The sequence below is a fragment of the Nerophis ophidion genome, unplaced genomic scaffold (genome assembly GCF_033978795.1).
Source record: "Nerophis ophidion isolate RoL-2023_Sa unplaced genomic scaffold, RoL_Noph_v1.0 HiC_scaffold_35, whole genome shotgun sequence".
Taxonomy (NCBI): domain Eukaryota; kingdom Metazoa; phylum Chordata; class Actinopteri; order Syngnathiformes; family Syngnathidae; genus Nerophis; species Nerophis ophidion.
The window spans coordinates 1,053,741-1,068,711 of NW_026906957.1; the positions used below are offsets into that span (position 1 = coordinate 1,053,741).

At 39.3% G+C, this 14,971-nt stretch overlaps 2 non-coding genes across 2 annotated transcripts; both read left to right on the forward strand.

The window, feature by feature from the left end:
• Nucleotides 1-7,559: 7,559 nt before the first annotated feature.
• On the forward strand, nucleotides 7,560-7,646 carry trnay-gua (transfer RNA tyrosine (anticodon GUA)). Its single transcript is given in 2 exon segments — nucleotides 7,560-7,596; nucleotides 7,611-7,646. It is a non-coding gene; the product is annotated as a tRNA-Tyr (tRNA).
• Nucleotides 7,647-8,478: 832 nt separating this feature from the next.
• On the forward strand, nucleotides 8,479-8,551 carry trnaf-gaa (transfer RNA phenylalanine (anticodon GAA)). Its single transcript has one exon. It is a non-coding gene; the product is annotated as a tRNA-Phe (tRNA).
• Nucleotides 8,552-14,971: the final 6,420 nt, after the last annotated feature.

Consider the following 14,971-nt stretch of genomic DNA (forward strand, 5'->3'; position numbering starts at 1 on the left):
GTTGGAGGAGTTCCCAGTGACTGGTGTCCCTGTGAAGAGTGAAGATGATGAGGTGAAAGGTGAAAGTGAGGAGAGGGGAGGGGGGGAGCCTCCAAGCAGCAGCTCAACACAACACATGACAACAGAAGCTGATGGAGACCACTGTGGAGGATCACAAGCAGACAAGCTCTTAGCTCCACTATCAGATAGTGAGGACACAACGTCACACTCTCCTGACACTGATGATGAAGACTCTAAAGATGATAAGACATGTCACACTGACAACACTCACTTCACATCTTCTCACTGTCACAAAACTTTTAAATACCATAGTCATCTGAAAAGACACATGAGAACACACACTGGAGAAAAACCTTTTCATGTTTTATCTGTAGTAAAGATTTTACTAAAAGACAAATTTTGAAAAGACACATGAGAACACACACTGGAGAAAAACCTTTTTCTTGTTCACTCTGTAGTAAAGGTTTTGCACAAAGTCACCTTTTGAAAAGACACATGAGAACACACACTGGAGAAAAAACTTTTTTATGTTCAATCTGTGGTAAAGTTTTTATTCGAAGGTACTATTTAAAATCAGACATGAGTACACACACTGGAGAAAAACCTTATGTCTGTTCAATCTGTGGTAAAGGTTTTACACAAAGTCCATATTTAAAAGTACACATCAGCATACACACAGCTGAAAAACCTTATGTCTGTTCAATCTGCGGTAAAGGTTTTACACAAAGTCAATATTTGAAAGTACACATGAGAACACACACTGGTGAAAAAACATTTTCCTGTTCAATCTGTGGTAAAGGTTTTACACAAAGTCAGAATTTAAAAGTACACATGAGAACACACACTGGTGAAAAACGTTTTTTCTGTTCAACCTGTGGTAAAGGTTTTACACAAAGTCAGGATTTGAAAAGACACATGAGAACACACTCTGGTGAAAAACGTTTTTTCTGTTCAACCTGTGGTAAATGTTTTACAAAACGTCAAGATGTGAAAGTACACATGAGAACACACACTGGTGAAAAACCTTTTTCCTGTTCAACCTGTGGTAAAGGTTTTACAGAAAACTGGTGTTTGAAAGTACACAAGAAAACACACACTGGGGAAAATTCACATTACCGTTCAATCTGCAACAGAAGCTTTTGTGACCGATCGACCCTTGTAGCACACATGAGAAGACACCCAGGAGAGAAAGTGTTGAGTTGCAGTGTGTGTGGTGAAAGATTGTCTTCTAAGTACCAGTGTAAGAAACACAAGTGTGCTGGTGAGAACAGCAGCAGCAAATGAAACTGCAGGATTTGAAATAAACTGTCCAGACTTTCATTTTGACTTTCTAACAACATCAGCACATATAACATGTGTGACATTGTTGTTTGTCTAACAATATTTTAAAATTTCTTCTACATTTATTGCTGAGATATTTTATGACAGTGCTTTTTTCAGTCAAATACATGCATAAATATGCAACATTGTGTACTTTTATTAAAACATGGACAGAACAATTTGAGTAAAAAGGTGGGAATAAACAGTACGGGACATATTTTACATGCAATAATCATTTAATGGGTGTATATATATAAATATATGTATATGTGTGTACGTATATATGTGTGTATGTATATGTATATATATTCAGCATACAATTTTAGACTTATTCATATGAAATATTGAAGTATTACATATTTGTATTTGTAATTGTTAATAATCCCATAGATTATCACCTTTATATGATATACATATGTACTGGTTCACATCTGAAACATCTTCTGGACCACTTCAGGAAGCATATTATTATTTACTTTATACATCATTTGAACAGTTGTCTTTTATACAATTGTAAAATGTGTGACTTTTTCAATAATCTCTTGGGTCTCTATAATCTATTTTATTCATTATCCTTATTATGATTGTGTATTATGATTGTGTTGTGATTGTTTTATATGTATGTCCCCAGACCTTTATGCAATATAAAAGTGAGGGAAAATGTCTGAATTGTTTGTGGAAGGATGGCTTTGTTTTTACTTACATTTGTGGATACATCAAATAAATCCAGTATTGTGTTTTAAATATTTTTATGTTTTTTTTTGTTTTTTTAACATCCCAAAATCATCAATATCAGTCAAAGTTTGGAGTGTCAGACAAAAGCCAATATTGTACATCATCCCACAGAGATTTACTTTGCATACATTCTTAAAATAAACTGTTTATTTTGTTTCCCTATCACAAAAACAAACAAGTGTTGTCGTCATTTGCAAAACAACATCCTAAAAAATATTTTAAGGGGTTAATTATGTTTGTTTTTTTTATAAATTAACTCCTTTGCCTTAGGAAGAATGGAAACTTACAAGTTATGAGTATTTTTTTGTTCCAGAGAAAATACAGTAAATAAGAAATAGTAAATAATTAAAAAAGATGATATACAGTAATTTGAATATTTTGAATGAAAGCCTTTTAAAAAATATTTTTTTTTTTTTTTTGCAGGTTGTACTTAATGAAATCTTCAAATAATAAACTATTTTTATCAGTCAATAATTGCATCAGTGTCCAAATGCCTTTTTCAAACCATTGCTGTACAAAGATGGATTTGTTTCTCATTTTAATATAAGAACAATTCCATAGTGGAGTATTGTGTGTGATGAAGTTGTGTTTGTAAATTAGTTTCCAGTACAACAACACTTGCTGGTAGGGATGGGTACTGTTCACTTCTAATTCCATGTTTTATGTGTTATATATGTCAATATATTGTGTGTTTGTATTTTGCCAACATGGTAGAATCACATGATAGGCAGGTTGTAACATGTTTTTCTGTCACCTTGAGGAAATGGCATAAAGAGGAAGATGACAATATAATGTCACTTGGACAATGATGTACAGAACAGAGGAGATGTATTTCATTTTTATTTTTGCTTTTAGGTGATTTTTTTTTTTAATTATTATTTCACAAAACCTCTCCATTATCCAGCTATGGATTTCTGGTAGCTGCTTAAAAGGAGATGGAAGAGGATAGTGAGCTGATGTATGAGGAAGGTATGGACATGGATAGGACTAGAGGGGAGAGAGGAAAGAAGGGGAGAGGAGGTCATGAAGGAAAGTAGAGCGCTAAGAGAGTAGAAAGGAGGAAAAATATTATGGTTGATAATTGCAAGATTATATATACATTGAAGTCAGATCAAGACATGAAGGATATTAGTTTGATGACACTGGTTAAGGGATGAAAGAAGGACATTGGAGAGGTGGAGATGGCCAAAGGGCTAAAGGACGGAAGTCGTTTGATTAAATGTAAAAATGGAGAGTAAAAGAACAAAAGCAATGCGATTGCAAAAGCTGTGCAATAAAATACTAAAGGAAAGAATGGAAGTGGGAGATTGAAAGGGGGCCAGAGGAGTGGTGACAGGAATCCCAAGAGGAGAACATTTAGAAGATTTGAAAATAAAAATTAAAAAGGTGAACTGTCACAATGATGCAGAGAATGATGGCATTCAGAAACTGAAAAAAGATGGAGAGCGAATCTGTGCTTGTGCAGTTTGTCCAGGAAGTTCTCCCAGGAAAAAGTCATGTTTTCTGCTTTTCAAGCTTTTAGGTTAGAACTTACGTGCCACCCCCAGTACCTTGTTTCAAGTGCCAACACTCTGGACACATAGTAGTGTGTGTCATGCCAAGATGAGATGTGGACGCTGTGGAGGGGAGCAGGAATATGGACAATGTGGAAAATAATGGTGACTGGGAACAATTTATGGAAATAACAGACATGATATTAAAGGAAGTGGATACAAATCAAGTTATTGTGCAAATGAATGTAGATGTTACAAAGTGCATAATGGAAGCAGCCAAATAGAGCATACCAAGGAGTAGAATAGGGAGAAGAAGGAAGATGGTGGACACATGTGTGACACTTACAATTAGTAGTCACAAGTGTTTTGTAAAATGAATGTGGAAATATAGTATCCTAATCTAGTTGGAGGTATTTTCATACCTAAAGTAACAGTTAAAGGCCTACTGAAAGCCACTACTAGCCACCACGCAGTCTGATAGTTTATATATCAATGATGGAATATTAACATTGCAACACATGCCAATACGGCAAGTTTAGTTGACTACATTACAATTTAAAATTTCCCGCCAAGTGTCGTGTTGAAAACGTCGCGGTATGATGACTCGTATGAGGACGCGTGCGTTTGACGTCTCGGGTTGTAGTGGACATTATTTTCCAGCCTCATCCCAGCTCTAAGTAGTCTGCTTTAATCGCATAATTACACAGTATTCTGGACATCTGTGTTGCTGAATCTTTTGCAATTTGTTCAATTAATAATGGAGAAGTCAAAGTAGAAAGATGGAGGTGGGAAGCTTTTAGCCTTTAGCTACACAAACACAGCCGGTGTTTTCTTGTTTACGTTCCCGAAGGTGAAGCTTTACTATGGATCAGAGTGGTCAAGCGAACATGGATCCCGACCACATGTCAACCGGCAGGTTTCGGTGAGAAAATTGTGCTAATAAGTTGGCTCTTACCGTAGTTATGAGCGGAGCCAGCGTCGTCCTGCAGCTGCTGCAGTGACTATTAACTCCTCCCACGAACACACTGGCCGTCACCACACCCGTGGCCACACCCCTCTGACTTTCAAGTACTGTATAATCTCACTAAAACATTAACAACACAGAAGGCAGATAGGGGATTTTCCAGAATTATCCTAGTAAATGTGTCTAATAACATCTGAATCGCTCTCACTGCAATCGCCTTTTTTTTTCTAGTCCTTCACTCTGAATTTCATCATCCACAAATCTTTCATCCTCGCTCAAATTAATGGGGAAATCATCGTTTTCTCGGTTCGATAAGCTCTAGCTGCTGCTGGCTATGATTATAAACAATGTTCAGATGTGAGGAGCCCTACAACCCGTGACGTCACGCGCACATCGTCTGCTACTTCCGGTACAGGCAAGGCTTTTTTATTAGCGACCAAAAGTTGCGGACTTTATCGTCGATGTCCTTTTTCTTTCTTTTCTTAGTTTATTTGGAATATGAATATTTACAACACAATACAATACGGACAATACAATATTACCTCACATTTCATCAGGAGTAGGAAAAAGCAAATCTTATTTAATCCTACCCCTCTCCCACTTCAGAGCGCCCACAAATACATACATACATACATCTACTCACCCTCTTTACAGCAGAATATCAAAATGACATCCGTGAATGAGCAATACAAGGGTTGTGTTACATGCAATTAACTAATCCAGTCGTTACCAACATACTGAGATGAAGAATATCTTATTTTCAATAAGGTTGAAAGTGTTTCTCATAATTCTTCTTCTTTGTACTTTGTAAGCACTATTAATTTAAACATCTTCTTAAAATGGATCATATCGGTGAAATGTTTAATTTCTTTACTTAATTCATTCCATAATTTAATTCCACATACTGATATGCTAAAGGTTTCAAGTGCTGTATGTGCATGTTTTAAATTAGATTTTCCTCTAAGGTTATATTTGTTCTCTACTAAATCCTTTCAGCAAAAATATGGCAATATGGTGAAATGATGAAGTATGACACAGAATGGACCTGCTAGCCCCGTTTAAATAAGAACATCTCATTTCAATAGGCCTTTAAAACTCTGATTGTTAAGACCTTTTCTAGGTATAGTCAGGTAACAAAATGTGTAATTGTAATTGATTTATAGTGACAGTGACTATCTAGAAAAAAGAAAGCAGCAATATTAAAAGGAGGCCATGTCAGGATACAGTACAAACATGTCAAGTGAAGAGGTTTATTCAAGCAACAGTAGACATGTTTAATAAAAGAGTCAGGCCACACCCTGCCATGAGAAGACAATAAAGCACTTTGTGTCTTCTTTTTATTCCTCTAAAAGAGAACAGGACACATGATTGGGAACACTAGGACCAGGCTACTCAGTGCGAGGCCTGTAACATGAGCACTGAAGTGAACACTAGGACCAGGCTACTCAGTGCGAGGCCTGTAACATGAGCACTGAAGTGAACACTAGGACCAGGCTACTCAGTGCGAGGCCTGTAACATGAGCACTGAAGTGAACACTAGGACCAGGCTACTCAGTGCGAGGCCTGTAACATGAGCACTGAAGTGAACACTAGGACCAGGCTACTCAGTGCGAGGCCTGTAACATGAGCACTGAAGTGAACACTAGGACCAGGCTACTCAGTGCGAGGCCTGTAACATGAGCACTGAAGTGAACACTAGGACCAGGCTACTCAGTGCGAGGCCTGTAACATGAGCACTGAAGTGAACACTAGGACCAGGCTACTCAGTGCGAGGCCTGTAACATGAGCACTGAAGTGAACACTAGGACCAGGCTACTCAGTGCGAGGCCTGTAACATGAGCACTGAAGTGCCTTGATCGCACACGTGGCTCACTCTTGGGGATACTGCAAATCTTACTTTCAATCCCAAACCCAGTCAAAACTAAACAAACATGTTTTGGGTGGAGAGCAGCGTTTTGTTTGGACCAGCAATATGTAGCTGTATTGACAAGTATGGCAAGTACCGACAGCCTTTGTGACAAAAGCAAAAGGGGAAAAGAGGCGCCCTATGCTGGGAGCGTCGCCAAAAGCTTACGTAACTGTTGTGGGTCAGCACAATGATGAGACTTGTTCCACTGTTCTCAGCTTTATTTATTTTCCTTCCAACCTGCGGGCGACAATCTTACGCCCTCAGCCATGTAGAACTTTTCTGTGTAAATATACATCTTTAACAATTTACAATGAAAAAGACAGATACTATTCAAACTAAATACAGGTTACAGGAATGCTAAGTGAAGTCTTTGCAGAAATGTAAAGAAGATAGCTGGAGTTGCCTGAATAAGGACTTGAACCCTGGACCCTCAGATTAAAAGTGTGATGCTCTGCTGTCTGAGCTACCCAGTCCCTCTTCAAGCCTGATTTGCCCAACATCTAAGAGAACAGCCATATTGGCAACCTCAGATGAACGTGGATTAGTTAGGATGTTCAGTGACAAGCTGGGAACTGTCAAAGCTCAACTCACCAATTGTTTGAACACAAACCTCATTATTGACAATTAAGACACTTTTACATCCTCATCAAGTAAGAAGGTTTTGACCAAAAAAGAAGCTACTCTCCCGAAGTTGGAGCCAAATGCCTTGGGGACACAAGTTTAATAGTCAGTTGAGACAAATAGTCAGCTACTTTTGTTAAAGTCCAATTAACAGCAACATGGCTGAACAAGGTACACAACAGGGTATTTAAACAGGATGGTTTCAAAGGGTTTCAGGCAGGTTAAATGAAGTTTAATTGTATGCAATATTCCTAACATTTATGGTAGTAAAACATTCTTCAATGACGTGGCCTCATTTTGGTATATTTTTAATTACATCTGCGGTCCCCTCCAAGGTTTCTCATTGTCATCCCATTGGGTTGAGTTTTTTCTTGCCCTGATTTGGGATCTGAGCCCAGGATGTTGTTGTGGCTTGTGCAGCCCTTTGAGACACTTGTGATTTAGGTCAACTAAGTCAACTTTGATTGTTTGATACTAAAGTGACTCAAACATCAGAGTTAGTATGAGGTGATACTAACCTTCGATAGCTCAGTTGGTAGAGCGGAGGACTGTAGTTGCTCATGCTGAAATCCTTAGGTCGCTGGTTCAAATCCGGCTCGAAGGATTACTCTTTTTTTTTATTATGAAATCAAGATAAACAACTCAAGATACACTTACAATTAGTGCACCAACCCAAAAACTGTCCCTCCCTCATTCTCACTCATTCATACATTACATTTCTGTGTGATGTGGTTCAAATAAGAATCCAAATAATGTCTTACATCCTGAGGATGTAAACTGTGTGTTGTTTTGGCGTAAGATATTTACGAAACACAACCTGTCCTACAGTAAGATGTTTCTTTCTGTAGGGATAGTGATGCAATGGATTAAGTGTCTCACTACGGACTAGAAGATTCTAGGTTCAACTCCTAGCCAGCGTGCTGTTGTTTGTTAACTCAACTGAAACAGTATTCTGTACAATTTTAGGGGGGAAGTTATTTTGCTTTTTTTTTTTTTTTTAAATATATTAACTGAAATATGTGTTTTTTTTCTCTTTATTATTGCGAATGTATAACTGGTAGTTGTATCTGTTCTTATACCGTTTAAACTACCTTTCTTCTAAGCAAGGTTCATCTACACTTGAAAACTTAATTATTAGCCAGCTAAGAACTTTTGAACATTTCTGAAAAATCTGCCAAATGTTTGCAATAATCATAACATTCTCGGTAGTAAAACATTCTTCAGAAGCATTTAGGTACATTTTTTAGAGACCCTGAAATGCTCAGTCATGGAGCGTAAGACATTCTTTTTGAGCTTCCGGGATTCAAGTACCTGTTCTGCTGACCAATACTAGACTTTGAGACCCCTTGGAAAGACCTCCTTCCACCCCTCAAAAGTCACCAATAGGGCAGACCTTGGTTACATTTGAATATGTAAACCCATGAAAGTGTTGCGTAGCTGAAATAGCTCAGTTGGGAGAGCGTCAGACTGAAGATCTGAAGGTCCCTGGTTCGATCCCGGGTTTCAGCACAACTCGCTGAGTTTCTGAATCAAATCTTCTTACTAATAAGCCTTCTGTGGCTCTTACAATACTGAAATGGTCTCCCTGACCTGTCAGCCTTGCTGGTGGAATCCTAGTATCAGTAGTGACACACCTTTCCTCCGTTTTTAATTTGGACAACTATTACGTGGTTTAACGGTGTATCGTTCCTTAAGCCAATGTTTGGTCTTTAACTGAGCCTTACATCGGGCTGTTTCAAACACAAATTTGTTGCCTTAAGGGTTTGTCTTGGACTGTATAACTTGAAACTGAGAGTAATAAAGCTGTGCTCAGTGTGAGGTGAAGGTGCATCTAACACACCTACAGCAAAATATTAACCACAACTTTTTCATACAGATACACTGTCTAACAATTTGTGTTTTAGGTATTGTGGTTAAACCTTCAGATGATCACATTAACGCTCTCCCACCTGAACTAAAGTGGATGTGAGGGATGTTTTTGAATATCAGTTTTTCAAATTAAACAGAGGAAAAACAATCATTGTTGAAAACTATTTAAATTAAATATAGATTCGAAGGACTGCTGCAGGGGGGCAAAGGGACATTTTTTGAGAAATGTATGGAGGTCAGCATCAGCCACTTAAACAAGGACTTGAACCCTGGACCCTCAGATTAAAAGTCTGATGCTCTGCCGACTGAGCTACCCAGGACCTTTGATGTGCTGATATGTCCAACATCTGAGATAACATCCATATTGGCAATCTCAGGTGAAAGTGAATTAGTCAGCATGTTCAGTGACAAGCTGGGAACTGTCAAAGTTCAAGCTCCCCAAGTGCTTGAACCCAAAGCTCATTTTTGACAGATAGGCCAGTTTTACATCCTCATCAACAAAAAAGGTTTTGACCAAAAAAGACGCTCCTCTCCCGAAGTTGCCAACTCTGAGCTGGATGCTCCCCAAAATATTGCCAGAAGCATTTTGTTTTAATTTTTAGTGGAGGTTAGCTGCAACAGGTAGAGCTGGTGAAGGCCCAGGCTGCAACAAATAGAAGGTCACTAGATTTTAAAGTCCAACATAAGCAGTCAGTAAAGCCCTGTTTTGGTAGTAAGCCTCATGTAAACTGTGTGTTCCTTTGGCCTAAGATGTTTACGATATACAACCTGTGTTAGAGTAAAACCTTTCTTCACATAAGGCTAGTGGCTCAATGGATAACACGTCTGACCACAGACCAGAAGATTCTAGGTTCAACTCTTGGCTAGCTCATTGGTTTTCGTTAATTGAACTGAAACAAAATTCAGTGCTGTTTCTTTGAGAGTGTTTTTTTGCATTTAAAAAAAATATCTACTAACTGGAACATTTTGTCTTGTTATCATTGTGAATAGATAACTGGACGTTGTATCTGTTGGTATACTCGGGACATTTATTTAGAATAAAGTGGGTGAGGAAAAAGGTGAAACAAAACAGATCTTACCTGAGCACGCCTTCCTCTTGTTAGAGTAAAACATGTTGGGGCTTGGTCACTAGCATTCAAACTAGATGTGACTATTCTGTCTATGAACATGAACAGGGAAGCAAACACATTCTCAGTTATATCTGTGATGGTATAGTGGTTAGTACTCTGTGTTGTGGCCGCTGCAATCCCAGTTCGACTCCGTGTCATGGCACTTTACCCTTTCTTCAAGCTATACTTTTTTGATGATGATTTTTGAAACAAGAGGTATCTTGTTCCCTCTGGTAAGTGGTTGAACAAGATGTGAAACCAACCAGGTACTCTGGCGAAATTAAAAATATCTATTTGATGTCATTACAGTATTGTCCTTGATGCATCATTTAATATGACTGATGTGTGCTTTGTGCTGTTACTTTATCACTTGGTAAAATTGTATTATAAACTCAGTCAATCGATCAATACTTTCTTTCTTTTATTTCTTTCTTTAGTTTATTTTGAACATGAACATACTTACAACATAATACATCAGACACTTTAATACCATTTCACATTACATCATGTCCGAAAAGGAGTAGGAAGAAGCAAAGCTTATTTAATCCTACACCTTTCCCACTTCAGAGCGTTTACAAATATATACATTCATTTACTGACCTTTTTTGTAGTAAAATGACCTCCGTGAATGAGTAATACAACAGTTTTGTAATATGTAATTCATTAATTCAGTCATTATTAGTGTACTGAGATGAAAAATATCGTATTTTCAATAAGGTTGAAGTTTTTCTCATAATTCCTCTTCTTTGTACTTTATAAGCACTATTAATTGGAACAACCTCTTAAACTGGATCATATCAATACAATGTTTAACTTTTTACTTAATCCATCCATCAATCCATCCATCTTCTTCCACTTAACCGAGGTCAGGTCGTGGGGGCAGCAGCCTAAGCAGGGAAACCCAGACTTCCCTCTCCCCAGTCACTTTGTCCAGCTCTTCCCGGGGGAACCCAAGGCGTTCCCAGGCCAGCCGGGAAACATAGTCTTCCCAACGTGTCCTGGGTCTTCCCCGTGGCCTCCTACCGGTTGGACGTGCCCTAAATCCTGACCAGATGCCCGAACCACCTCATCTGGCTCCTCTCCATGTGGACGAGCAGCGGCTTTACTTTGAGGTCCCCTCGGATGACAGAGCTTCTCACCCTATCTCTAAGGGAGAGACCCACCACCCGGGCGGAGGAAACTCATTTGGGCCGCTTGTACTCGTGATCTTGTCCTTTCGGTCATGACCCAAAGCTCATGAACATAGGTGAGGATGGGAACGTAGATCGACCGGTAAATTGAGAGGTTTACCTTTCGGCTCAGCTCCTTCTTCATCGATACAGCGTCCGCATTACGATCCGCCTGTCGATCTCACCATCCACTCTTCCCTCACCCGTGAACAAGACTCCGAGGTACTTGAACTCCTCCACTTGGGGCAGGGTCTCCTCCCCAACCCGGAGATGGCACTCCACCCTTTTCCGGGCAAGAACCATGGACTCACACTTGGAGGTGCTGAGTCTCATCCCAGTCGCTTCACATTCGGCTGCGAACCGATCCAGTGAGAGCTGAAGATCCTGGCCAGATGAAGCCATCAGGACCACATCATCTGCAAAAAGCAGGAACCTAATCCTGCAGTCACCAAACCCGATCCCCTCAACGCCTTGACTGTGCCTCGAAATTCTGTCCATAAAAGTTATGGACTTGAATCCTGGAAGTCAGAATGAAAGTCTGATGTTCTTATAACAGAGCACTTCAGGGTTTCTTCACAACACGTAACAATAAATAAAAATGAAGCAAGATGCTTCTGGCAACATTTTGCTTGCATATTTGACCCCGTTCTTGGAAATACTGGTAGATTTGATTGACATGTGTTGCTTTCTTGACACAGAGCCAGTTCAAAGCAATGTTCTCAAATGTTTAGCAGGGTTAAGGTCCAGTCTCTGGAACGGACATTCCAGAAACCTGCCTGAAACCCTTTGAAAACAGTTTTCATGTGTGTTTAATATTGTTGTCTTGTTGGAAAAGCTGCTTGTGTACAAAGATCAGCCTTTTCACTCCTGATTGGAGGTGAGGCAAAGTCTCATCTGACCAGTAAACTTTTCTCCCAAAACTGCTTTGGGTTCAAGCACTTGGTGGGCTTGAGGTTTGACAGTTTCCACTCTGTCACTAAACATCCATCCATCCATTTTCTACTGTTTATCCCTTAAAACTGGACAATTCAAGGCATGCGCCGACAACAGCAGTGATGAACAAACAATATGAAAGTAGGTTTGAGGTTCTAGGTCACATGACTAAAGCTACTGACAATTGAAATGTTCTTAGTGAGCCAATGACAAGTACTTTATTGACGGTCCCTTAAAGTAAAGCACTTGTCAGCAGGGACTGACAGACGTGGCATGAGTTTTCAAACAGTCAGCCTGGCTGGATGTTGAATGTCCGTTGAATATCCAACTTGGAACTCATTTGACCTCTGTTTGGCATTTGGAGATCACTCCAGCAGCACTGAGAGCAGGCTGAGTCAAACTACCTTGAGATAAATGTTGCAATTGTCAATGCCATCAAAGAAATGGACTCAAAAACGCTATAAATGTTATGGTAGCTTGATGCTAATATACATTGGCTTTGCTATTGACATGCTACTGATTAGCATTAGCAATTTCTCATGACGTTAACACCCACCAAATGAGTTGATTAAAACTATAACTAAGATGAATGTTAGAATCAGACAGCTGGTGCATAATAAATCCAATATTTAGAATATTAAAACTTTTTGGGGCGCAACAAAAGACATCATGAATTTACACTACTGCCATCTAGCGTACTGGACTTGCAAATGTAAATAAAGCTACATTTAATGATGATATGACAACTAAAAAGAACAAAGGGTAACGAAAGGACTGCAGTTAATAATAATCTTATTTTTAAACGTTGCAATACAAATTTATCACAAACAATCAAAATTATTAACAGGCACAAAAGTACCAAAAAATCATACTGTTGAGGCTTGGTATTGATTTGGAGGTAGTGGAATGTGTTCCGAATCAGTTGAAATGTGAACAGTACCCATCCCTACCAGCAAGTGTTGTTGTACTGGAAACTAATTTACAAACACAACTTCATCACACACAATACTCCACTATGGAATTGTTCTTATATTAAAATGAGAAACAAATCCATCTTTGTACAGCAATGGTTTGAAAAAGGCATTTGGTCACTGATGCACTTATTGACTGATAGAAAAAGTTTATTATTTGAAGATTTCATTAAGTACAACCTGGAACAAAAAAATACTCTTAACTTAAAAGTTTCCATTCTTTCTAAGGCAAAAGACTTAATTTAAGAAAAAAAAGACGGAATTGACCACTTAAAGTAATATTTTGAATGTTGTTTTGCAATTGAAGACAACACTTGTTCGTTCTGTGATTGGGAAACAAAAAAAGCAGTTTATTTTTAAAATGTATGCAAAGTCAATCAATCAATCAATCAATGTTTATTTATATAGCCCCAAATCACAAATGTCTCAAAGGACTGCACAAATCATTACGACTACAACATCCTGGGAAGAACCCACAAAAGGGCAAGGAAAACTCACACCCAGTGGGCAGGGAGAATTCACATCCAGTGGGACGCCAGTGACAATGCTGACTATGAGAAACCTTGGAGAGGACCTCAGATGTGGGCAACCCCCCCCCCCCCAGATGTGGGCAACCCCCCCCCCCCCCCTCTAGGGGACCGAAAGCAATGGATGTCGAGCGGGTCTAACATGATACTGTGAAAGTTCAATCCATAGTGGCTCCAACACAGCCGCGAGAGTTCAGTTCAAGCGGATCCAAGACAGCAGCGAGAGTCCCGTCCACAGGAAACCATCTCAAGCGGATCAGCAGCGTAGAGATGTCCCCAACCGATACAGGCGAGCGGTCCATCCTGGGTCTCGACTCTGGACAGCCAGTACTTCATCCATGGTCATCGGACCGGACCCCCTCCACAAGGGAGGGGGGGACATAGGAGAAAGAAAAGAAGCGGCAGATCAACTGGTCTAAAAAGGAGGTTTATTTAAAGGCTAGAGTATACAGATGAGTTTTAAGGTGAGACTTAAATGCTTCTACTGAGGTGGCATCTCGAACTGTTACCGGGAGGGCATTCCAGAGTACTGGAGCCCGAACGGAAAACGCTCTATAGCCCGCAGACTTTTTTTGGGCTCTAGGAATCACTAATAAGCCGGAGTCTTTTGAACGCAGATTTCTTGCCGGGACATATGGTACAATACAATCGGCAAGATAGGATGGAGCTAGACCGTGTAGTATTTTATACGTAAGTAGTAAAACCTTAAAGTCACATCTTAAGTGCACAGGAAGCCAGTGCAGGTGAGCCAGTATAGGTATATGTGTATGTATATATGTATATAAAGGTATATACAGTACAGGTATATATGTATGTATATATGTATATAAAGGTATATACAGTACAGGCGTAATATGATCAAACTTTCTTGTTCTTGTCAAAAGTCTAGCAGCCGCATTTTGTACCAGCTGTAATCTTGTAATGCTAGACATGGGGAGACCCGAAAATAATACGTTACAGTAGTCGAGACGAGACGTAACAAACGCATGGATAATGATCTCGGCGTCTTTAGTGGACAGAATGGAGCGAATTTTAGCGATATTACGGAGATGAAAGAAGGCCGTTTTAGTAACGCTTTTAATGTGTGACTCAAAGGAGAGAGTTGGGTCGAAAATAATACCCAGATTTTTTACAGAGTCACCTTGTTTTATTATTTGGTTGTCAAATGTTAAAGTTGTATTATTAAATAGAGGTCGGTGTCTAGCAGGACCGATAATCAGCATTTCCGTTTTTTTGGCATTAAGTTGCAAAAAGTTAGCGGACATCCATTGTTTAATTTCATTAAGACACGCTTCCAACTGACTACAGTCCGGCGTGTTGGTCAGCTTTAGGGGCAGGTAGAGTTGGGTGT